We start from the raw sequence: 24,649 nt of genomic DNA on the forward strand, positions 1-24,649 counted from the left end.
GCTTGGAGTTTGGGTCTAAATATGTTAACAGGTTCTTAAACCTGTCAGGGTATCTGTAAGGGTTAATTCAAACTCGACCTTTATGGCAGCAATTGTATTCTCCACCTTGCTTGTTCTCACAGGTGCAGTTGAATGAGTTGCAATGTCAAATGCGCCAGAGTGGTGCTCCAGAACTTCGTCCTCAATAATATCTGTGTGATTGCACATGGCAATGCCCGGTCTGCTCGATGTTGTTAAACCTATGCTGCATTTGCGGTTGTTCGAGCTTCTTCAGTCACTTGTGCATGGCTGGCACGCTTTCTTTCAGCGTTAGTAGCATTTGTAGCCGCATGCTGCTCATCCGTTTGTTGTGCACATTGTGTACGTCTGGTCGCATTAGCAAGTCTACGTTCCTCGTTAGTCATGTGACTTCATTTCCTACGCATCCTTTCCGTGGCCGCTACTCTTCTGGCTGCGTGGCGATCGTCACTCATTTCAGATCTAAGATTTCTAACTACAGAGGCAGAGTCCCATTGCATGGTTCTAACTTGTATTGAGTCGAGGTATTGACGCAAACACCATACATACGGGGTATTGACGCGAACACCATACATACGGATACTATCAAATTATATATAAGGATATATATAAATTATGGTTGTTCTATTGTCAACCTTAATGTATAAAAGTATAAATATTTCAATTAGAAAACCTTTTTTACTGATAAGAGTGAAGGTTTGTTTTGCACTTTAGTGGTTAACTTTTGCTTAACAATACCTGGTTGATTTTGTATTTAGTATACAGTACTTACATTTATTAGATATTATCATAGTATTCATTAATGATAATAAAAAAATGTGGTATATCCTTGTTTTTGTTGCTTAATCTGTGGAAAGCACCTTGAGTTGATAAGGTGCTATATAAAGTTATTATTATTATTATTATTAAATTGTGAGAACATGTGGGATATTATCAGAATATGGAGACTTGTTAATACAACAGAAGACTTGAGAATGCAGTCATTAAACTGCATTGCCACAGTAAGCAAGTAATGTAGGTACCCAGGCGTCTGCAGCTAAAAACAGAAGGAGGGAAGGAACTGTTCTGGCTCACATGGAATAAGTGGGCAGGACTCACAGGGTTAAGGGGACACACAAAGGACGCTGGCTCTGCTCCCATCCCAGATGTGCACCCAGCACCACCAAGGGGCTCAGTAATCATCCTTCCATAGGTTCAATTATGGAAACCTTGCTACAACCTTTTCTTCCTCTATAGTCAAGCTTGGTTGTGTCCTCTCTGTTTCACCAGAGGCAGTGAGTGACTGCTGTGGGGTCGATTTGAGAACATCAACTAGACAATCCATTTAGTAGTAATGATGGTTGGTGTGTACAAAGGGCAGAGAATTAATTAGTGCAAACTTATGACTCACTTAGTGGAAACTCCTTGTTCACGGAGAACAGTTACAAGCACTGATACCCATCACCCACTCCTCTCAGCACCGAGTAGGCACACATTAATCCTTTTTTGTACATCATTATTCTTTGTTCCGCATTTGTGGAAGAAATAGTCACACAAGAAGTAACATAAAATATAAAATATAACAAATTAACAGTTTTCATTGAGTTGTTGACATCCAAAGAAACATATTGAGCATCCCTCTTTGTTTTCTGTATCTCTCCCACCATGCTGGTCTCATTTCCTCCTGTCAGTGTGCCTTCAAAATGGCTTTTCTATTAACTACTTTACTTGTTCCAAAAATATACATTAAAGAAGAAGTATTATGGCAATCAAACATAAGTTTTAGTAATTCAAAATTAAGAAGTGTAAAAGTCTGTTCATTCAGAAATATTATCACTCTCTTATATCACAGAAACACATATGGTTTGTAATAATCAACTGAGGTGGCTTTTTAAACCATATCTAAAGATCAATTCAAGCTCAATTTAAGGTCAAGGCACAGAATGACTTCTGCAGAAAGAGATGACCCTGTTTGGCTATAAGTAAACTAGGCCAGAACTCTGCTTAGTGGACTTTGTTATGGGGCTTGCTAGTTGTTCCAGTTTACTGCTTGTGCTAACTCCGTAGGTCTGTCTTTGTGATACTGCTTTACAGCATGGTTTTCTGAGTGATGCTTATCATGAGTTAGCATCTCTTTTTCGACATCACACAGTATCCATTAAGGCGTTGGCTCTGTTTGGTGGCCTTCAAGCGGCCTACTTGTTCCACTTTCTCATTCAGAAACAATATGCTGCTGTTAAATACTTGGAGAAGGTTCAGTAGTATCTTTCAAGTCAAAGTAATCATTAGAGCTTTGATTAGTCCTGTTCAAATTGCTCATCTCAGTAACTTTTTACAGATTGCTTGTTCACGTCTTAGTGAAGATTACAGAGCCTTTTACCTTCTTTAAAATTTCCATAAAAAACAACTGCTGGTTAAACTAATCCTATGCGAATTGACACGCAAGCAAAATTTCATCATTTAAGCAATTTGGGCAGAACTAGCCACCCACCCCCTCATGGGTATTTTATAGTAGAGTCAGTGCTGGGCTGTCCAATCTGAGGACAGACTCTTTCCATCCGATGATTCCAATTGTCCTAGTATCTAAGATGACTTTTCCATGCCCAGGGGAATAGCTTGGCAGTAGAGCACTACTTTACCTAGTGACTGAAGTGGAAAAAAGAACTGCTGGTACTCCGTTTTGTGCAAGCTGAATAACAGTGCGGGGGGGGGGGGGGGGGGGGGGGGGGGGGTCAGGAGGGAGATCTATGCCTGATGTCCCTCTTGGCGGTCTGAAGGTGCACTGATATAAACATTTTATATTGAAAAGGGGCGCAGTGGGTAGTGCTGCTGCCTCTCAGTAAGGAGACCCGGGTTCGCTTCCCAGGTCCTCCCTGCGTGGAGTTTGCATGTTCTCCCCGTGTCTGCGTGGGTTTCCTCCAGGTGCTCCGGTTTCCTCCCACAGTCCAAAGACATGCAAGTTAGGTGCATTAGCGATTCTAAATTGTCCCTAGTGGGTGCGTGGTGTGTGTGTGTGTGCGTGCGTGCGTGCGTGCCCTGCAGTGGGCTGGCACACTGCCCAGGGTTTGTTTCCTGCCTTGTACCCTGTGTTGGCTGGGATTGGCTCCAGCGGACCCCCATGATCCTGTAGTTAGGGTATAGCGGGTTGGATAATGGATTGATGGATGGATATTGAAAAGGGGGTGGAGGAAGGACATCCCAGGGACTCCCCTTTGGAGGTGCAAACAGACATATCATTGACTTAAATAAGTGTTATTAATGCGATCCAAACTTACAGAATACTCCAGTATGCATACATTAACTACAAGGAACTGAGAAATGGTGGTATGGAGTACCGGTGCTTAAGAGCTTACTTCAATCGCTGACTTTACCCTACCACCTGATATAAAACTAATTCCATCCAAATAGGGCTACAAATCACAGAGGTCCTCCAGTAATAATTCTCTTACCCCACCTCCTGGTCTAAAAGAATCCCGGCTTTACACAAGTTGGGTATGAGGGATTACGTTTGCAGAGCATCACTCATGATTGGCCTACTTCTTCCTAATGGTCTTCACCTATTCACACTGGACTACAGAGCTGCTTTTTTATTATAAGCAGAGTTCTTTCCCTTTCCTTTGTATAGTTTCATTGGGAGTGCCATCTGTTCTCTGTCATTGCAAGATGCACTGTCACTGGTGACCATTTGCAGCCCCTCATAATGACAATGAAAGGTATAAAACAGAGAAGAGGAAAAAATGGTTCTCTACCAAGAGTGTAATATTGTAACTAATCTAGGATGAGCATTTTTAAAGGAATAAAAGCTAATGTGTATTTAAGATGATGAACAAATTTATGCTGATGAATTAAAATGCTTTTTCTGTAATTGCTTTCTTGGCTAAGCCAATTAAAAATACGTAAATTGCAATGTTTATATAGTTGCTATGGTATAAATTATGCATCTGTTTAATATAATAAAATGCAGTGAGCAAACTTATTTTGATGAAAATATACAAGACACAAGAAGATAAAAAAATATTTTAAAAGTATAGGAATAAAAAATTAATCATGAAATAAAGCTGAAAACATTTTAAACCGTCTTTCTATAAAGAATCTGGAAAATGTACCTTGAGGCGAATGGAAGTGTTAACATGAAAAAGTCATCAGCATATGAGGTCAAGATGATAGTCAGCCAATTCATCACTGAATAATTAGTCTGAAATAGCTTGTTGTAAAAAAAGTTACCATACAAATCCAAATGTAAGACTATTGCTCAAACATGAAAATTTCAGAATACGCCTTTTATAGTTTTTTTGAAGTTAAATCTTTGTCACAAATGTATCTTCATCTATTTTGATGGTTTGCTTAATTTAGACACAAACAAGCCACACAAAAAGCATAAAGTGTTAAAAATATCATATATTAAAAAAGAGAAACATGGAACAATCAAATATATATAAAAGCTTGTTTTCTATGGAAGGTTCAGTTGTATTATTCAGCTGAAACACTTAATTTTCCCTTTTTGAATGTGAGCGTTGTCTCACTCATTTTTCCTCCACTCTGATGGATTCAGTTACTTGTGCTTAACTTGCTTTTCTTCAGCTTCACTGGCGTACACTGTCAGTGTCATTCTTAGATTCTCAGATATCTATACTTCCCCTATGCATTCAAACCTTAATATGTTCCTTTTCGTTTGCCAGGCTATTTTGAAATTGCTCTTCGATGTTCCTGTTTTCTTCAATGCCTTTTAACTACTTTCCGCATGGATTTGCTAAAATACTGCTTTTTCTCTTTATTTCTGATATACTATTCTAGACACTGCAAAATACCAAACAATTCATTTTTTTCATCATTTGTTGCTTGCCTATTGCTCCTTCTTTCTCTTTCCATCCATCCATCCATCCATTTTCCAACCCGCTGAATCCCAACTACATGGTCACGGGGGTCTGCCGGAGCCAATCCCAGCCAACACAGGGCACAAGGCAGGAACCAATCCTGGGCAGGGTGCCAACCCACCGCAGGACACACACAAACACACCCACACACCAAGCACACACTAGGGCCAATTTAGAATCGCCAATCCACCTAACCTGCATGTCTGTGGACTGTGGGAGGAAACCGGAGCACCCGGAGGAAACCCACGCAGACACGGGGAGAACATGCAAACTCCACGCAGGGAGGACCCGAGAAGCGAACCCACTGCGCCACCGTGCCGCCCCTTTCTCTTTCCATTTTGACATAAACTATCTCAATAGTAAACTCTGAGGGACAAAATACCTATCTTGAGACAGGAATAAAAGAGCAAGCCACTACCAGACTTCTGTTTTTGAAACTATTTAAAATTCTAAGGTAACAGGCTAACCTTGCTTTACTATTAAAATAAATTCTTCCACCTTTGTAATGAAATGATAATCTTAGTTGAGTCAAAGGTTGCACTTAAATAAAATAAAATAAAAAAAAACATAATGACTAAAGCCTTGGATATCACAGTATAATTTTACAATGAAAGCCAGACTGGAACCTTTAAGATAAGAATGGAGTTGGAAGACTACGACTATACTTTTTTTATTGATTATGTTTTTATATACATTTAAGTGTACATCTGATTTATTTAATAAAGTTGTAAAGAAGACACTTTAGAAGGAATCAAAGACAGTTCACTACTGAATGGCACAGTTACTGATTCACTAAAAGTGTTAGTTATCTGACCATTACTTAAAAAGGCAGACATACACTCAAATACAATTAATAATTATATACCCATTTCAAATTACCCTTTCTTTCTAAAATACTTGTAAAAGTACTTGCCATTCAGCTTCAATTTCACTTTACACATCATAATTTATTTGAGAAATTTCAGCCTGGCTGCTGCACTAATCACTAATCCATGTTGTAAATTACATTCTGATATCTTCTAATGAAGTACATTATACACTAATTATGCTGTTAGATTTTAACGCACTGTTTGACACCCTAAACCATTCTGTTTTATTATATAGGCTGGAAAAATTACATTGGGCTTTTAGGCACTGTTCTTGCCTGGTTTAGTTCATTTTTAACAAGTCTATTTTAGTAGATAGATAGATAGATAGATAGATAGATAGATAGATAGATAGATAGATAGATAGATAGATAGATAGATAGATACATACATACATACATACATACATACATACATACATACATACATACATACATACATACTTTATTAATCCCCAAGGGGAAATTCACAAGTATGTACAGATATGTGCTAACAGTACTCTATCATTGAGCTCAGAAGTTAAATATGGTGTCCCCATGGCTCTGTACTCATATTGATACTGTTTTTAGTTTACATGCTTCCATAAAGAACTATCATTAGAAAACATAACATTCAGTTTCACTAAGTTTCATTAAGTTTCACTTGTATGCAGATGACAAACAGGTATACACTAACAGTCAAAAGTTTTAGAACACCTCAGTATTCACAGTTTTTATGGAAATGCACACAGATTAATGTCTTCATGTTCATGAAATCAAGGCATAGAACAAATAAACAATGGCTAATAAAAAAACAAGTCAAGGATCATTAAGTGTACAACATTTTATTCAAATTTCTGATTCATCATAGTAGCCACCTTTTGCTGATATAATGTAATATATAAGCACTGGCATTTCTCCATTTCTTGTATGTGTACTGGTATGCTCTGTGAGTTTGGATCACATTAATAACACTTACTGTATTTAAATCAACGATATGTCTGTTCACACCTCCAAAGGGGAAAGGCGCTATATAAATAAAATGTATTATTATTTATTATTTTGTTCCTGGGATGCCCCTCCCCCACCCCATTTTCAATATAAAATGTTTATATTAATGCACCTTCAGACCTCCAAGGGGGCATCAGGGATAGACAACCCCCCCCCCCATTATTCAGCATGCACAACAAGCAGTACCAGCAGTTCTTTTTTCCACTTCAGTCACTAGGTAAAGCAGTGCTCTACTGCCATGCTGTTCCCCTGACCATGAAAAAGTCATCTTAGATACTAGGACAACTGAAATTATCAGATGGAAGGATTCTGTCCTCAGATTGGACAGGCCAACACAGACTCTACTATAGAATGCCCATAAGGGGGTGGGTGATTAGTTCTGCCCAAATTGCTCAAATGTTGAAATTTTACTTGCATGTCAATTTGCATGGGATTAGTTTAACCAGCAGTTGTTTTTTATGGTAATTTCAAAGAAGGTAAAAGGCTCCGTAATCTTTACTTAGACATGAACAAGCTGTAAAAAGTTACTGATATGAGGAATTTGAAAGGACTACAATTATAGAGGTGCTCTGGTAATAATTACTTTACGCCACCTCCTGGTGTAAAACTAATCACATCCGAATAGGATTTTAAAGAGAAAATGTGACACAGTGAAAAGAGCCTAACTCTCTAGCCAAAGCTCTAATGATAACTTTGACTTGAAAGATACTACTGAACCTTCCCCAAATATTTAACAGCAGTATATTGTTTCTGAATGAGAAAGTGGAACAAATAGGCAGCTTGAAGGCCACCAAACAGAGCCAACACCTTAATGGATATTGTGTGATACAGAGATGTCATGATAAGCATCACTCAGAAAATTATGCTGTAAACCAGTACCACAAAGACAGACCTGGGACACATGGAGAATTTAGATCCTTCATCAAGAGATATGTTAGGGATAAGTAATAAGACTTCAAATTTGCAACTTACAACTTGAAAGCTGATAAAAGATTGACATTCTGTACAGACTGTACTGTATAATCAAGGTAGCCACCACTTACATAACTGCCAGCTGCATAGGCATGGGATGGATGGTTGAGGCATCCTGTAATGGAGGCCACATCACCTAAATTTTGAAATCATTACGGCTATAAAGATATACAAAGGTAACCAAAAAACTACTGACAAATGTCTAGGGGTCAAGAGTTGTCTTTTTAGAACATTTGCTTAAAGAATGACATATATACAGTTAATCCTTGCTATCTGATTCATTTATTTGCTTCTATGAAATTATACCTATTTGCAGTCATATGAGGCAGAAAAGAAATGCTGAGAGACCTATCATGTAACAGCGACACACGAGATTGAGCAAGAACAGGACTGTGATGCCCTCAGGTGCACGCACACTACAATGAATGAATCAATGTGTGTCTACACAGCACCGAGATGTCAGTAAGATGTTGAACCATATCTTTGATGGGGGCAAGGGCATTCACTTGTACCCCATGAATAAGGAAATCCTAGTAAGTGCAGTTCATAACCTTGCACTGATTAAATCACTGCTTTTTGTGCACATTTCCTAACTCTACTAATGTATGTATGGTTTAGTGAGGTCCCTGGATCAACACTACTGTGATTGCTCACTGCTTCTAGCTGAGTGCCAAGAAGACAATCAAACTTGACAATAAGGAAGTAAAAATTGTAACAAGGTTTCCATATGTGATCCTGCACAAGGATCATCACCAAGCCTTGAGGGGTGAGAGCAGAGAGCCAGCGCATCTACCTGACTTTGTCTTCCCCTGCCAGTCCTGCCCCTGCCAAACTCCCCAGCTTGGGAATATCGAGGGGGTATCCAGGATGGAACCAGATCCTGCATCTAGTTCAACCCCTTCTCACTTGCAGTCCCCGACCCAGTGTGTCCTGTCCAGTCTTCCCAAACAAGCTGAAACAGTTCCCTCTCTCCTTTTGTTTTTGGCCATAGGAGCCAGGATACCTACCCATCTGCTTTGGCAGTGTGGTTAATACTCCACTTGTTCTCAGTGTTTTCCGTTGTTTTTCAGATAAATTAATTAAATTTTGATATTGATAGTTAAGTGTAGTGCTAATGAAATTGTTTTGCCAAGTGCTCCTAAGTGCAAACACCTTGTGATGAACTTACTTGCTCAATACACAAAATTATGTATTTATGGTAAATAGCTATCAAAAGTGTAATATGAATAGGGTCTGCCAGAACCTAACCCCATTTTTCTAATTGAACCAATACTTCTGTATCAGTGTTTTTCTTTTCCCTGAGGTTTTTCATTAATGAAACCCCTGTGGATAATGAATGTTTGAATAACAACCAATCAAATCTTTCTATTAGCATCAGAGTAGAAAATTACAGTAACCTTGTCAGAAACCATAACTTCAAAAATAGTTACTGGCCAGAAATATATTGCAGTTTTACAAATCATTTTATCCATTAATGCATAAGCCACTTAATCTGCTTCACGATTTCCAAGTTTATGCAGGCAGCACTGGGCAACAATCTACTACAGACATAACACATTTTTCATGTCAAAGTATGACAACAGTAACAATAAAAAAAACCAAAAACATAGAAAATGATTAAGTTAGCATCACTCATCAGACTCATTTAGACACCTTTATAAAGGTGAAGGACCTGGCATCAGCATGCAATGTCATTCAGGCAGGATGTTAATATTTGTGGCAACTCGGAGCCATTTCAAGTTACATATTAGTCTCATGTTATTTTTTGCTACAGTGCAAAATATTTGGGGACTACATAGTTTTTGTGCATATGAAATGTTTCAATACTCCCCTCATTTTGTGATATTGCTAAATATTGATAAAAGTTGCCAAAACTATTTGTTCTTATTTTTCCCACAAAGGTCCCCTTCTATACCTCTTTGTGACTATGTATGACTATTACTGACAAAATTAACAAAACAAATAAATGTGCAAAAAAATTAGAAAATTGACTGTAGATAAAGAAAAAGAGCATACAATGTGCGCATTTAAAATAAATAAATGTGTCATTGAATATGTTTTTTGTGACTCATTTATTTATTTAATTTTGCCCATAATATTCCTCCAAACAGAACACACTTTCACAAATGTGACTTTCACTCTTTTAAGCTGAGAGGGTGGGTTCTAGTGCATACTGTTTTTTTGACTGGTCAATCGTCTGCAGAGTGGATGTATGTGCTTTGCTTGACAGTATCCCGTAGCTTATTTGCATAGTCAAAGTTGTGACTGTGCATGTCGACTCTGAGAACAGGAAAAAGTTCCACAGAATTACTGTGCAAAGCATCTACTTTAATTCTATAAACTCAAGATTCATCATTAGAAGTCTGCATCTAAAGTGTCTGTAGTAATTTAGCATTTGATGACCAAAGGTGTAAGTTCAGTGTATTGACGATTTACTAATTAAAACACAGCACTTGCTAGAGCCCATTCTTTCAGTTTTGATGAGTGAAAGTGAGTTTTATAGTCATATTTCATTTTGTGCTTGGGGGAATATTATGGACAAATACAAAAAAAATACAAGCAACAAAAAACATATTTGAGACTCACTTATTTATTTATGCTGACATTTCATGCTCTTTTTCTTTATTTACTATCACATTTCACAGTAATTTTATTTATTTGAGTACTTATTTATTTTGTACAAAATACACCTCCATATGTCATCTACCGAGCACACATTTAAAAAAAAAATACAATAGTATAAACCTTGTTTTCTCAGGATCTCATACTGCAGAGCATAATATACATAAGAATAAAGTTCTTTTTTCCAGCCCTGGAACTACAAAATAACTTATAAACCAATACAGACAGATTGAATTTACAAATCCCCCAATCCACATTTATTTATGGCTATAGACAATCTACATTAAAAACAAAAGTGTAAAGAATATATAATAGAATATGTACAATAATTAAAAGTGACTCAAAGCAATTGTTTCTGTGTCTTCATTTCCTTTAACACCATTTGGGTGAAGGATACTGGCTAGCAACAGCTAAGATTTTAACCACTAAAACCGACACTTTTAATGTACCTAAAACTAAAGGTATAAATTCTAATATACTATTCCTTATTATGCAGGTTTTTTTTTTTTTGTTAAATCTTAGAAGCTATAAATTACAGTGAATAACTAATCTTTCCAGTTACCCATAGCAGGTAATAGTCCTCTAACAGCTGCATGCCTTAATGACATCAATTAATCAATGTATTTGATAAAGCATTTCGCCTTGAATGTTTGTTGCTAAGGGAGGAAAGAAGAGAAATGTACTTTCTGTTAAAACAACTTGTTAGGAAAGTCCTTATATGAAATGCACCTGTGCAAAGAGCATTCACCTGCATAGTTAATTTGTCTGCCCTTCTTTGAGGTCCTTGATTTCCAAAGAAGGGGCCAGGACATTGATTGTATCTTCCTTAACAAGTCCTCCCATTACGCTTGATAAACTGTTTAACCGTTTTATGCTCCAAAGCCATAGAGATTTTAGATTTGCTGGACACCCTTTTTTAGTTTTTGACAAAACTTTTTTAGTTTTTGACTAAAGGGATGATTACTCAAATTTGGGATCTGGTCGCTTTAACAACAACAACATTTATTTGTATAGCACGTTTTCATACAAATGATGTAGCTCAAAGTGCTTTACAGATAAAGAAAGAGAAAAAGAAAAGAAGAAAAAAATATATATCAAAATTGGCAATACTAATTAACAAAGAATAAAGTAAGGTCCGATGGCCATGGAGGACAGAAAAAACAAACAAAAAAAAAAACTCCAGTGGACTGGAGAAAAAAACTAAATCTACAGGGGTTCCAATTTGGTCTTGCAGTAAATCATTTCCCAATTGTATAGATAATACAGAAGAACAGATACTTGTCATTTTATTATGTGCCCAGCTTTTGCTAATAACCGGTTTAATCCAACAGTCAAGAAACCATATAAAACGCCTAGTCAAAACAATATTTGTAAAGAATGTCTCATTGCAGTGCAAGGTTCACATTAGAGCACAAACTCTATACCATACATAGTGTGCAAGATATCATATCTGATCTGGTGGACCCTGCAAAAATATCTCAGATGGAGATATGGAAGAAGCTGGCAGTGTTTTTCAATGTATGCTTTCCAAACCAGCAGCTGAGCGATTTCCTAATTAGGGACACCAACTCTGGTTTTTTTTACTGAAGATCAATGGTTATATGTATGTTGATCCACATTTTTCTATTTCTTCTTTACACAATATAACTATTTCTTTGTATTGCTTGTCTTTTTCTGTGCCATTTAGATAAATATAGTTGATCCAGTATCACACTATACTTCAGTTAAAGTATAAACATTAAATATGGTTTCCATATTTTGTAATGACATATTTGTGCTTTTGCATGTCTGTAGCAGTCTGTATGATGTGTGTGGAATTTATTTTGTAACATTACTTGCCATACTAGTCTGTTAAAACTGCTCAGAAGGGGGTCTAAGTTAGTATACAAATTTTGTTCTTCTCTGACTCCAAGAAGTCAGAGTCTTAGTCTTGGCGTCCTGCTAGTCCACAGCTCTGGGGCAAACTGCACAGTGCTGGTTCTTGTTACAGTAAATATGTACCAAGACCAGATCAGCACAAGATTATCTCTGGCAGATAGCAAACTAAAACTGACCTCAGCAGTCCCAGAAAAAGGGTTAAAGCGTTTTCTTTTATTTTTGCTTTGTTCAACCAATCTTACATTCTTCAGCAAATGTTCATCTCTACCTCATGCACAACACATCCAGTAGTAGCTGTTTAGTTTTTTGAAGCCATCCATATGACAATGAATAGCAGGAAAGTTCAGATATATTTAAATTCTGGTTGATCCTGTATAAAATGTGCATTTATGTCATTCATGTGATATTCTGGTTGCAACCCCTTTCCTCTTTCTGATTATAATTGTATCCAGTGCTTAGATATTTTACTTCTGCCATTCAAAAGTAACATCAAATTATGAGATGAATTAGGAGATGGAAAGATTTTTTGTGTCAAGTTGGATCATGGCAATATCTTTGATTTTAAGATTTTCCTGACTTTTAATTCTGGTGGTTTCACTAATTAATAAAACTTTTTTTTTGGAAGTATGACACTCCTTGTAGTGGGAACGTGCACACCAAACTACACACTGGGCTTTGTTATAGTTTGGGACCAAACAGTACCACCAGGAGAGATTTAAGACACCGATCCACAGACAAAAATATTAGGTTTCAAGACAAAGGTGAAGTTTATTTAAATGTGCAGGGACAAAACTGTGTCATGCTGGCTTTGTAATAGTCTAAAAGGCACTGGCACACAAAAATCAACAAAGAAAAAATGGTGATTATACTAATTACATTGAAATGCAGTGTCCCCAAATCAAATGGAAAAACATATATGCATTATAAAAGGCAGCTTCCCATATTAATATACTGTTCAGTAAGTTGTTCTTTAAAGCACAAAAACAATTTACATTCCCAAAAAAAATGCACAAAAATATTTACAAAAAGAAAAATCAAGTGTATATACAAAAAAAAGACAAAAAATGCACCAAAACCCAATCAGTATAAACACCTCCACCAAACCTTCACTATTACTAGGAGATATCTATAATAAAGAAACAAGAAAAATATATGCAAAAATAGACACGTGATTAGCAACTATTACACTCCAAAGTGCTCTGCAGTGCTACCACCTTGCTCTTTCTACTTGCAGCAATGAAGTGACTTCTATACTGGGGAGTGTGACTTTCATCCAATCCTACTTCATGTCTCTCCCGTCCTCTAATCGTAGCTGACGTGGACATGTTGAAGGTGCGCTCTACACCACACCTCTCCAAGGTCTCTATTAAATTAAATGATGGCCTCACAAGCACATCCACAAAATGCTACAGATGGACATGGCAACTAATTCTCCAAACTTACTATAATGAAAAGTCAAGCAAAATGACACCTTTTATTGGCTAACTAAAAAGATTACAATATGCAAGCTTTCGAGGCAACTCGGGCCCCTTCTTCAGGCAAGATGTAATACAGTAATATAGTAAGTTACTCTTTCTTCATTTCATCACTGGATCCCTTCTCTGAAACAATGCATGCCTTGCATTAAACTAATTCTCCACAATTCTTGTTCTGGGTGTCTGTAAAGATGCTACCATTTTGGCTGGATACACGTGAAGTCCAGTAGGCCTTTCCTGAACCTGTGTATGCCCAGCTACTGGTGTCACACAGCACGGCCATGCCGGAGCAAAATTAAAATGTTTGTGAAAGCACACACTTGCACTTCAAATGTTTAAAAAAAGTAAATGACTTTACTTTACTCGTTGCTAGCTGTTTCACACTGGTCTGCACCTTTTTACTGTAAACTGGTAATGCCTGGCAGATGCATTACCACAGGAAGATATATTGTTAACACCCCCATCTTTACTTAATGAACTTGATTTTTTTGTGCCTAAGCACTTAACCTGAATAACACAACATAAAATAAATATTCTTGAAGGGAAAAGGAAAAAATCACATTTGCCACAAACAGATAATAAAAATAGAGTGTTTTTAGGGATACAGCAATGATGGTGTGACTGGATCTGCATAGATTGTGTTGGGCCAGCTGGATAATTCCACAGACATTAACTTCAGTGCAGTGCAGTTCAGTTCATTCTGCATGCAGTCCACTTATGAGCCCAGAGCATAATTCACTAATTACACATTAATACAATAAATAAAACATAAAAACACAAAATATAAACAGAGAAATGTTATGAAGTATGGCAACACATATATCTATAAATAGATACAAGGTAGTTTTATTTTTAAATATCAACTATGCCAGGTCAGCCACTTCTGGTAAGGCTTTTTTCAAAGACAAATTATGACAGCTTTATTCACACTGAAGGAGGTGAAAATGATGGTGAAGGAGGTGAAAGTAACATCACGGACAAAGAGAAGAGAAAAAAACAGAAAATCAAAAACAGTTTTTATAATTAATTAAAAAGCAACATAAGGTAGTATAATGAAACAACAGCAGAGGCAGCTCTAACAAGAGTAACTATTAAATATACTGTACAGTAGTATAATATTATATTATATCAATGCAAAACTTCCCAATCTAGATAAGCAAATGTAGTGAAAATATTTTGAGCTAGAGTAGTCCATGGGTTCTCTGTTCCAAAGAACTATTTATATTGAGTCTTCACTCCTACAGCATTAGGCATCCAGAGGAGAAAATCTATTTAATTCAGATGACAATCCAATCATCTTTGTTAGTATAACAAATATATATTTATTTATATTATTTTTGTAAGGTTTCTTTTGGTATTTCATCTTTGCCATTTGAATCCTGTTGCTTGTGCTATTTTGTGGTAATTATGCTACAGAATATGCTTTTGACAGAATGTTGCCAATACATTATCTCAAAAACATAGCATGCTGTCAGATTTTTATTTAATGCAAAGGATTTTACTAAGAAGAAAAACAAACAAGAAAGCCAAAATCTTAAAATAACAGTAATAATAATGATAAGAAATGTAAGAGTTTTTGAAAAAATATAAAAGGGATAAATGGTGAGTTCCTTATTATTCATCATGGGGAGCAGATCAGTAATCCTCTAAGGCTTTAGGCTTTAGTTTACAGCTTTTTTCTATTTGATCTTGACCTACAACAAACAAAGTGCATTTATACAATACAGCTGTGTTCACAAACAATAATAATGCACCAAACATTCATTGCTACTCGCATCTCAGTTCCTGGTTCCTATTCTGACCATTTTTTTCTCTCAGGCCCATCACATTTTTCTTTTGCAATCATACTACAATACGCACTTTTGTGGGTTGTCAAAATTGTTGCTTTAATTCCTTACATGTTTAACACTAGAATCCCTGAAGCCTAAGGAAAAACTCATAATCCCGGGCCACCTTAAATTCCTTCACACCTCTCCATTAGCGTCTTTTGTTTTGTAAATGTGTAGATCAGGGGGGTATTTTCCATACGTCGCTTAATTCATCCGAGATTAGATGCCTCATCTTGGATGAGTTAATGCCAGTGAAACTCATCTGGGATAAGTCGGTTTTTCAAACGCAGCCATGTAGTAGATTAGTCGAGCTGGGTCTAATCATCCGAGATGAATGCGCGCCCGCGCTGATTGAAAAGCCCATATATATTGAGTCTAGAAAACATGATCAGCAAGTCTTTGATAGGCTGTAACAAAATGACAAAAGAACGGGCCCATTTTTTTTTCACACAAGCGGAGCAAGACCTTTTATTTGAAGGACATGAAGAATTTCAAGACTTAATATGCACAAGGGGTAACACTGCAAAAGCAGGCCAAACCAGAAAAGACGGCTGGCAAAAAGTGGCCGACAAATTAAACGCTAAGTAGTGTGCATTGTACTTACTGAATGCAGCATTTCATTTCCTATGTGTCAGATTAATTATTATTTAATATGTCATAATTCCAGATCAAACGTGACCACAGGGAGAACATGGGAACAGGTTAAAGTGAAGTACAAGAATATACTTCAAACTGGTAAATATTGGTATATAACTATTTAAAGAATTGTTGACATAAGAATCATATATAATATGAAAAACATTAATTCTAAAGCTAATAAGAAGGCAGACAAGCAAAAAACAGGTGGATGTCCATGCGGTCCAGACCTAACCCCTTCAGAAGAGTTGGCTATCCATGCCCATCACCCTGTTTCTGAGGGCATTCCAAGGCAAAGCTCCTCCTCAGAACCAGTGGCAGGATGCAGTGGTCACTTATTTTCAGGTAAAGGATGGTCATTGCATATATTTGTCATTGATGTGTGCCATAGGTATGTTCCATATAGCCCTCTTTTTTGTTGTGTCAGTTGCAGGGAGTGTCATATCCCTAGAACCTGTGTCTGACCAATGAGATATTGACAAAGGTCAAATATTTGATGAAAATACTGTGTCTGATTATTCAGATCTGCGTACAATCCAGTGCCTCAATCACATTTGGAAATCCTGGGTAATGAGAATGTTAGGCTGATTGTGAGATTCTTCATGGAACTGTGGGTGTTTTTGCCTGTGTGTTGCCTACCTGCAATGGCATGAAACGTCTCTTTTGTCTACACACGCAGGTGTCCAGGAAACACTATGAAAACCCAAAGGAAATATTTCAGAGCCAAACAGACTTTACGAATTGCCTGGCAAACTGCACTTTTAGATAGATTTTCCGCATCGCCTACAGTATATAAAAAAAGAGCCGCTTGCAAAAAACCTCAAAGCAATGCATACTGTCTATGTGGATGTGAGAGCCCGACTTCGCCTAGTTTGACTTCAAATATGAGGTGCTAATAAATCTTTGAGGTACAATATTCCCCTTCGGCTAAAGCGGTATCTTTTGAAAAGAATTTCCTCCGGGAGCAATAAAGGATCTTACCGATCGCGCAAAACCCTCTCTATATGAAATTCTCTTCTTATAATTTGCGCACCGATATCAATTGGTCGCTCATTCATGAACGGTGAAGCCATCACTGAATGAATTCCATGAACAGACACTGATTAAGTGTGTGAGCTAATCCTTGTTTACATAGAACAAACCTGCTCAGAGCAGGTTTGAGTATTTGGATGCGTTGCTATGACAACACATCCAGCAAGAGTTTCGAAAAACCGACAGATCCAGGATCATGCCAAATCGTCAACAATTACATCCGGCTAAATGAGTAATCCACGTACGAAAAATACCCCTCTGAACAACCTGCAAGCTGCCTGCTGTCTGATCCCCCCACCACCACAGTCAACTCGGACAAAAAGTTCTCCCAGCTCAAGTCTTGTTTATATTGGTGTGAGGTGCCTGGAGTTGTATAGGGTAAATAATATATCATTATTTGGAATACATGCATTTCATGTGTGTTCTGTGTCTACAACGGTCTATGTAAAAGCAGTATGACAGGAAATGCGAGAAATGCAAGATAATGTATAATGTGTGAAGACTAAAGTCCAAATATTAAATAAGCACTTTCACAAAAGGTACACATGTAACAAAATGAGTGTGCTTTTATTCAACAATATAACCAAAGAAAAAGAAATTGAGTTAGGATACGACACTGACACTGGGTGGTGCAGCGGTAAGAGCTGCTGATTCATAATCAAGAGGTCGCGTGTTTGAGTCTGGCCACTAACCAGAATTACCACTTTGAATACAATATTTATTTTTATATAGCCTAAAATCGCACAAGAAGTGCCGGAATGGGCTTTAACAGGCCCTGCCTTTTGTCAGCCCCCCAGCCTTGACTCTCTAAGAAGATAAGGAAAAACTCCCCAAAAAAAATCCTTGTAGGTAAAAAAAATGGAAGAAACCTTCGCAAAGGCAGTTCAAAGAGAGACCCCTTTCCAGGTGGGTTGGGCATGCAGTAGGTGTCAAGAAAAGGGGGTAAATACAATACAATACACAGAACAGAGTAGTAAGCTGCTCTTATTGTTACTATTATAGAATAAAAACCTACATTTGATTTGAGTCTGTACATGTGCAATGCCACTCCTTATTCAGGAAAAAATCCCAGTCGTCCCACAGGAGAAAGACTTTCTGAGACTAAGGTCATAAAGCTTATTAAACCAAAACAACAGTTACGTAAAGTGCAACAGGAGCTTCCATCTGCAGCTAAAGTCATTCGTGTACTGAAGTAGTATTGCACATGTAGTTTGTCAGCATGCCAGTGTCGATCAAAAACAGGACGTTCTGCAGTCTACTTGTGTCTTTATGCTGTAGGGAGATAAGTAAATAAATCAAGGTAAATAGGTAAATAACATTCAATGCGGCTTTTATATAAGTAACATATAAATGTTTTTCATATAAAGACCGTCACAAAACATAATCACAAACAGAACTTTGCACGATACTCTGCAAGCTTGGCATGCCCTGCAGTTTCGTTGAAGGACATGCGTTGCAGATTGATCAATAATATCCACTGGCAGGATGACGCCCAACCTCTTGCTGCATCCAAAAGGTGCCATCTTTCGCCTTTACACCTGGTGCAGCTGCGTTGTTCTTATATGTGAGTGGACGTTTCTTGAGGGGCGAGCTTCTGTTCTCTTCCTACAATTCAGGATCCTCATCCACATCTGAGTTCACTTCTGTTATAGCATGTCTTTATTTGAAAACAGCAGTGTCAGATCAGGGGGAGCGTGACTGTGACTGTGAACGTGACTGAGAGAAAATAACTGAAAAAAAAAAACACTAACATTTACACATACCATAAATTTACACCGGCTATTACAGACTCAAATCAAATGTATGTTTTTGTTCTATAATAGTAACAATAAGAGCAACCCACTACTCAAAACAGTAATTCTGGTTAGAGACCAGACTCAAACACGCAACCTCTTCATTATGAGTCATCAGCTCTTACCCGCTGCACCACCTAAGCAGTCATGTCAGCATCATACACTAACCCAATTTCTTTTTCCTTCAGTTATATTTTTGAGTAAAAGTGTACTTGTTTTGTTATACCCAACTTTGCCCAACTTTCACCTTTTGTGAAAGTGTTTGTTTGAAATTTGGACTTCAGTCTTCATACATTATACACTTCATGTCAAAATTTTGTCGTTAATACTAAAACATGAAAAAAAGTTTGTTTTAGGTATGTGTTCAACTTTTCTTGCATTTCTCGCATTTCCTGTCATCCTACATTAACATAGATCGTTGTAGACTTGGAGAACACATGAAATGCATGTGTTCCAAATAACAATATATTATTTACTCTATACAACTCCAGGCACCTCACACTCTGATAAACAGACTAGAGCTGGGAGAACGTTTTGCCCAACTTGAGCTGCGGCGTTGGGGGGATGGGACAGCATGCTGCTGCACATTTACAAAACAAAAGACACTAATGGAGAGGTGCAAAGGAATTTAAGGTGGCCCAGGATTATGAGTTTTTTTCATAGGCTTCAGGGATTCTAGTGTTAAAGCTTTACAGGCACAACCTGTGTTTAGCATCTTTCTGAGTCTCCTTAGTGAAATCATGTCATATAATTTTTGAATCCACTTAAGCTAGAGCAGGGTCACAGTGGGTGAGAGCCTATCCCAACTAGCATAGAGTGCAAGGCAGGAACAAACTCTGGACAGGGCACCAGTCTATCACATGGCAACTACATACACACCCATAAACCAAACACATACTAGGGACAATTTAGCATTGCCAGTTCACTAAACTTGCATGTCTTTGGACAGTGGGAGGAAACCCCAGCAGATACAGGAAGAACAAGTAAACTCTATGCAGTAAAGACCCAGGACATGAACCTGGGTCTACTTACTGCTACGCAGTAGAACTACTACTGTAACGTCTTCTTATCAGAGTCATTGTACATATGAATTAAGATTAGGTTATTTTGATTTATAACAGTAAGATTTGCAGTAGCATTCCAAAATAATCAACAACCTTTATTTTTGTACAACATGACATTTTTTCAGGCTAGATAATGATTTGCAATTATAGACACTGTAATGATGTTCCATTTAGTCAACTAGCCATATTTTGGACATTCTGATAAATGTTGTTTAGTGTACCACTGCTATTCTGAATTATTTTTCCTATATCTTAATTAAAATAGCTTTTACCAACCTCTAACAATTCTTTTTACTTTGTCTTGATCATTATTTTGAATGTAGTGATTTGTCAAGAAACAACAAGCCTTTAGGACCATTTTCAATGTGCAAATTACCTACAATGCAGCATCAAGGTTAATAAAATGCCCAAAAGCATCATATCATTCTTAAACATCGTGTTTCTGATAGGTTTATAGCTGAATTCAAACTCCTCTTTTTGAATTATAAAGTCTGTAGACCTTATTCAAGCTTAAATCAAAAAGAACACTCTTTAATTATTCTCAGAATAAATAAGATCTTTATATACAGAGTATTTAGCTACAGAGTTGTGATTGTTTAAATTATTTAAAAGTGTTTGAGAGTGCACTAATAGCAGCATTTTTGAAAATTAACTTCTATTTTAGCACAGCCTGCTCCTATTAAAGCTGGCTGCGTGGATGTTCATGTGCCATATTGTCTGTCACATTTTTAATTTGTGGAGATCATTAATGTGGTTATCATATCTGCCAGCTGTTACTCACTCATTAACATTTCACTTTCTGTTTGGTGTCCTAGTGCTGCTTTGCCACATCCACCTTCAGATAAGCAGTTTCTCAGAAGATGGTAAAAATGTCAATTCAATGGACCATTAACAAAAGACCATTTACTAGATGGAAAACCTTAATACAACATGACTAGGAAAGCCTAGGAAGTCTCTAATTTTGCACAGTACACTAGTATGGGAGGCATTGGACTATGAGACTATCACTTTATGTTTCTATTAGCTGTGCTACCCGACTAAGACAGGTTGGAATTTATTCAACATAGACCTCAGCATTAATATTTGTAGTGCACCAGGCAATGCATATGTCTCTGTTGTATGCCATTTGATATTGGATTTGTAAATGCAGTGTTAACACTAAATTACCAAAGCCTATGAAAAAACTTGTAATCCCGGCCCACCTTAAATCCCTTCGCACCTCTCCATCAGCGTCTTTTGTGTTGTAGATGTGTCAGTCAACAAAAGCAGCAAGCAGCCTACTATCCCATCCCCCCACTAACGCAGAAAGGGCACAAAGTTCTCTCAGCTCAAGTCTGTATACCTGTTTGTGAGTTGCCTGGAGTTGTATAGGGTAAATGATATATCGTTATTTGGAATACATGCATTTCATGTGTGTTCCGTGTCTACAAAGATCTATGTAAACACATTGTGAAAACAGAAACATTTTTCATGTTTTAGTAATGACAAAATGTGGACATGAAGTGTATAATGTGTGATGCCTGAAGTCTAAATATCAAATAAACACTTTAACAAAAGGTACAAGTATAACAAAACAAGTGCACTTTTACTCAAGAATATAACCAAAGAAAAATTAGGCAGGTTAGGGTAGGCTGTTGATATGACAGCTTATATGGTGCAATGGTAAAAACTGCTGACTCACAATCAAGAGGTTGTGGGCTCGATACCAGCTGCTTACCAAATTTACCGTAGTGAGCTGCTCTTATTGTTAATATTATACAATAAATACATACATTTGATTTGCGTCTGTAACAGCTGGTGTAAATTTATAGTACTTGTCAAAGTTAGCATTTTTTTTTTCAGTTTTATTCTCTCACTCATGTTCACGCTCCCACAACCCCCACCCCCAACACCCAATCTGATGCCGTTTTCAGATAAAGACGTGGTATAGAAAACTTGTTTTGTTATACTATCTCTTTACTTGAAAACAGTGTCATATCTTGTGTGTGAACAAGACTGGGACTGGGAAAACTGTGGACGTGGGTGTGAATGGTGTAGTGACTGAGAATGATTGTGGATGTGAATTGATACTGAAGTGACTTTAGCTGCAGGTGGAAGCTCCACACAACTGTTGTTAAGGTTCTGCCTTTGTCCATAAACAGTTTCATAAGCTTTATGACCTTAGTCTCAGAAAGTCTTTCTCCCGTGTGGCGACAGTTGTGTAGTGTGCAACAGGAGCTTCTACCTGCAGCTGAAGTCTCTTCAGTACACATTTACTGTGTCAGCATGCCCGTGTCGATCAAACAGTGGAAGCTCTGCAGTCTACTTGTGACTTTACGCTATAGAAAGTGTGGAATATGGCCGGCCAGTCAGCCCAGCCAATACCCCCAGACTGCCAGGTGGAGCTCTCCCTGCAGCATGGAGGTGCCCCGAATACCAGCAGGGAATCATGGACAGTGGAGTTTTCCTTTACAGCCCTGCTGGATACCTTGGGGGCCAACAGAGGATGCTGCAGGGAGGCTCAGAGACTCTTACAGAGTTCAACTCTGCTATAGCATGTCTTTATTTGAAAACAGCAGTGTCAGATCGGGGTGAGTGTGAACGTGACTGAGAGAATAAAACTGAAAAATAAAAAAGGCTAACCTTTATAAGTACCATAAATTTACACGGGTTGTTACAGACTCTCTTATTCTTACTATTATAGAATAAATACATACATTTCATTTGAGTCTGTAACACATTTACAACACAAAAGACGCAGACAGAGCGGTGCAAAGGGATTTAAGAGTTTTTTCATAGGCTTTGATAATTCTAGTGTTAATGTCTGTGATGTTCCATCTATTGAAATGACAAATGAAAAGCATTTCATTACTAAAAATATTTGTGATGCAACATCATTTGGAATTACATAGCAACCAGATGGACACACAGACACTTATTTCTTTATTAGGGCAGATACTGTAAGTGCTAATTATTTAATGGTTATACTAAAAAATATTTTCCAGCAGAGTAGAACTTTTCTTTCTCTTTGTTTCAGTAACCTGGTTTTAAACGTGTTGATAATACAATACGTGTTGTGGTGTGAAATTTTGCATACAAGTTGATAAATATTTTATATGTCTTTATTTGTAACTTAGGCAAACCAATGTAATATTAGTGTTACATTAGTGAGAAGCATTCATGTTTACCCCCTAGTACTAAGTTAGGATACTGAATTTTACGACAGGGTTGGGGGAAGTTCCTCAAACAAGTTTGGCAAATGTTTCTCTGCAGGGCTCTCTCAGGCAACTCTCACAGGACAGCCAGACTGCCTAGCTGGCAAGCTTCACCTTAACATATGGTTTTTGGGGCAGGTGTGAAGGTATTCTATGCCCCATTGGTTTGAAGTATGGCTGTTTGGAATTGGCTTGTATCAAAAGCCTTTAAGTACCATGATGCCCTATTGGCTGTAGGGGTTGGACAGCAAACCTATAAATTTGCTTGCTTTACCTCTCTCTCTCTCTCTCTTACAAACTGATGAAAGACCATCTCACACACCATGAACTGAAAAGGACAACACAATGAAGAGCACAGCTCAGCAGCCATATTGAGACAGGCATGAAGCCTGTTCTGAAGAAAGCTGACCACAGAATGATGCCTTAACTAGAGACATTTTAAGAAACTAACAAGTCTGTGTGCCACCTGAAACTACACATCAACATTTATCAGGTTATATGGTTGCCAGTATTCAAATGTACTTTGCATATTGTTATTATTTATGAATATTATCAATAATACATTATTTAAATTGTAACTTAACTCCTGCTTGTCCTTTACTACACCTAATTGCCTGAGGTTATAAATGTAGAAGGGACGTTTGGGAGAAGTTATATGGTACAATACCTTATAAACAGTGGTAAGTCTGTGAGATTTGAGGCATTCTGACAAAGTCTACATATTAATAATACAAAAGAAGAAAGTAGAGTAAACAAAACAATATGTAACTATTTTTTCTTTTTGTTTTTTCATTTATATTTTTACAGCTAATATGTCTGTCACTTTGTATTTGAAGGTCTGCATGCTGCACTGAGACAACTGCTTTATAAATCTTGCAAAAGATATTCTAATCTCTAAAGCATGATTATGCCACTATTATTATTCTTGTAGATGTAAGCGCTACTCTTGATACTATTGATGGTGCAGTTTTTCTACCCTAACTGCACTATTTAGTTGGCGTTTCTGGCATTGCTCTTAGTAGGTTTACTTCATACTTATCAAATCATTTTCCATATGTGCAGAAGTCTGAAGACAGTACTGACTTGTTCTTGTCTGCATATTAGCATGGTGTCCCTCAGTTTTCAATGCCAAGACTAAATATCTTTTCAATATATGTATGTTGCTATTAGGATATGTAATTCCAAAACACAGTATTAATGTTAATTCATATGCTAATGACACTCAGTTATGTTTTTACTTAAACACAAAAAATGCTTCCTCAATCAACTCACTTATTTACTGTTTTATTATATAAAATAATGGGTATATGACAGTTACTCTGTTTAAATACAGAAAAAATGTTTTTTTTTTACTTGGTGGTGGCTCTGTAAATAGTAAGCCAATACTGAATACACATACCTTAAAAAGGAAGAAATTAAGTTTAAATA

The sequence above is a fragment of the Erpetoichthys calabaricus genome, chromosome 15 (assembly GCF_900747795.2).
Source record: "Erpetoichthys calabaricus chromosome 15, fErpCal1.3, whole genome shotgun sequence".
NCBI lineage: Eukaryota > Metazoa > Chordata > Cladistia > Polypteriformes > Polypteridae > Erpetoichthys > Erpetoichthys calabaricus.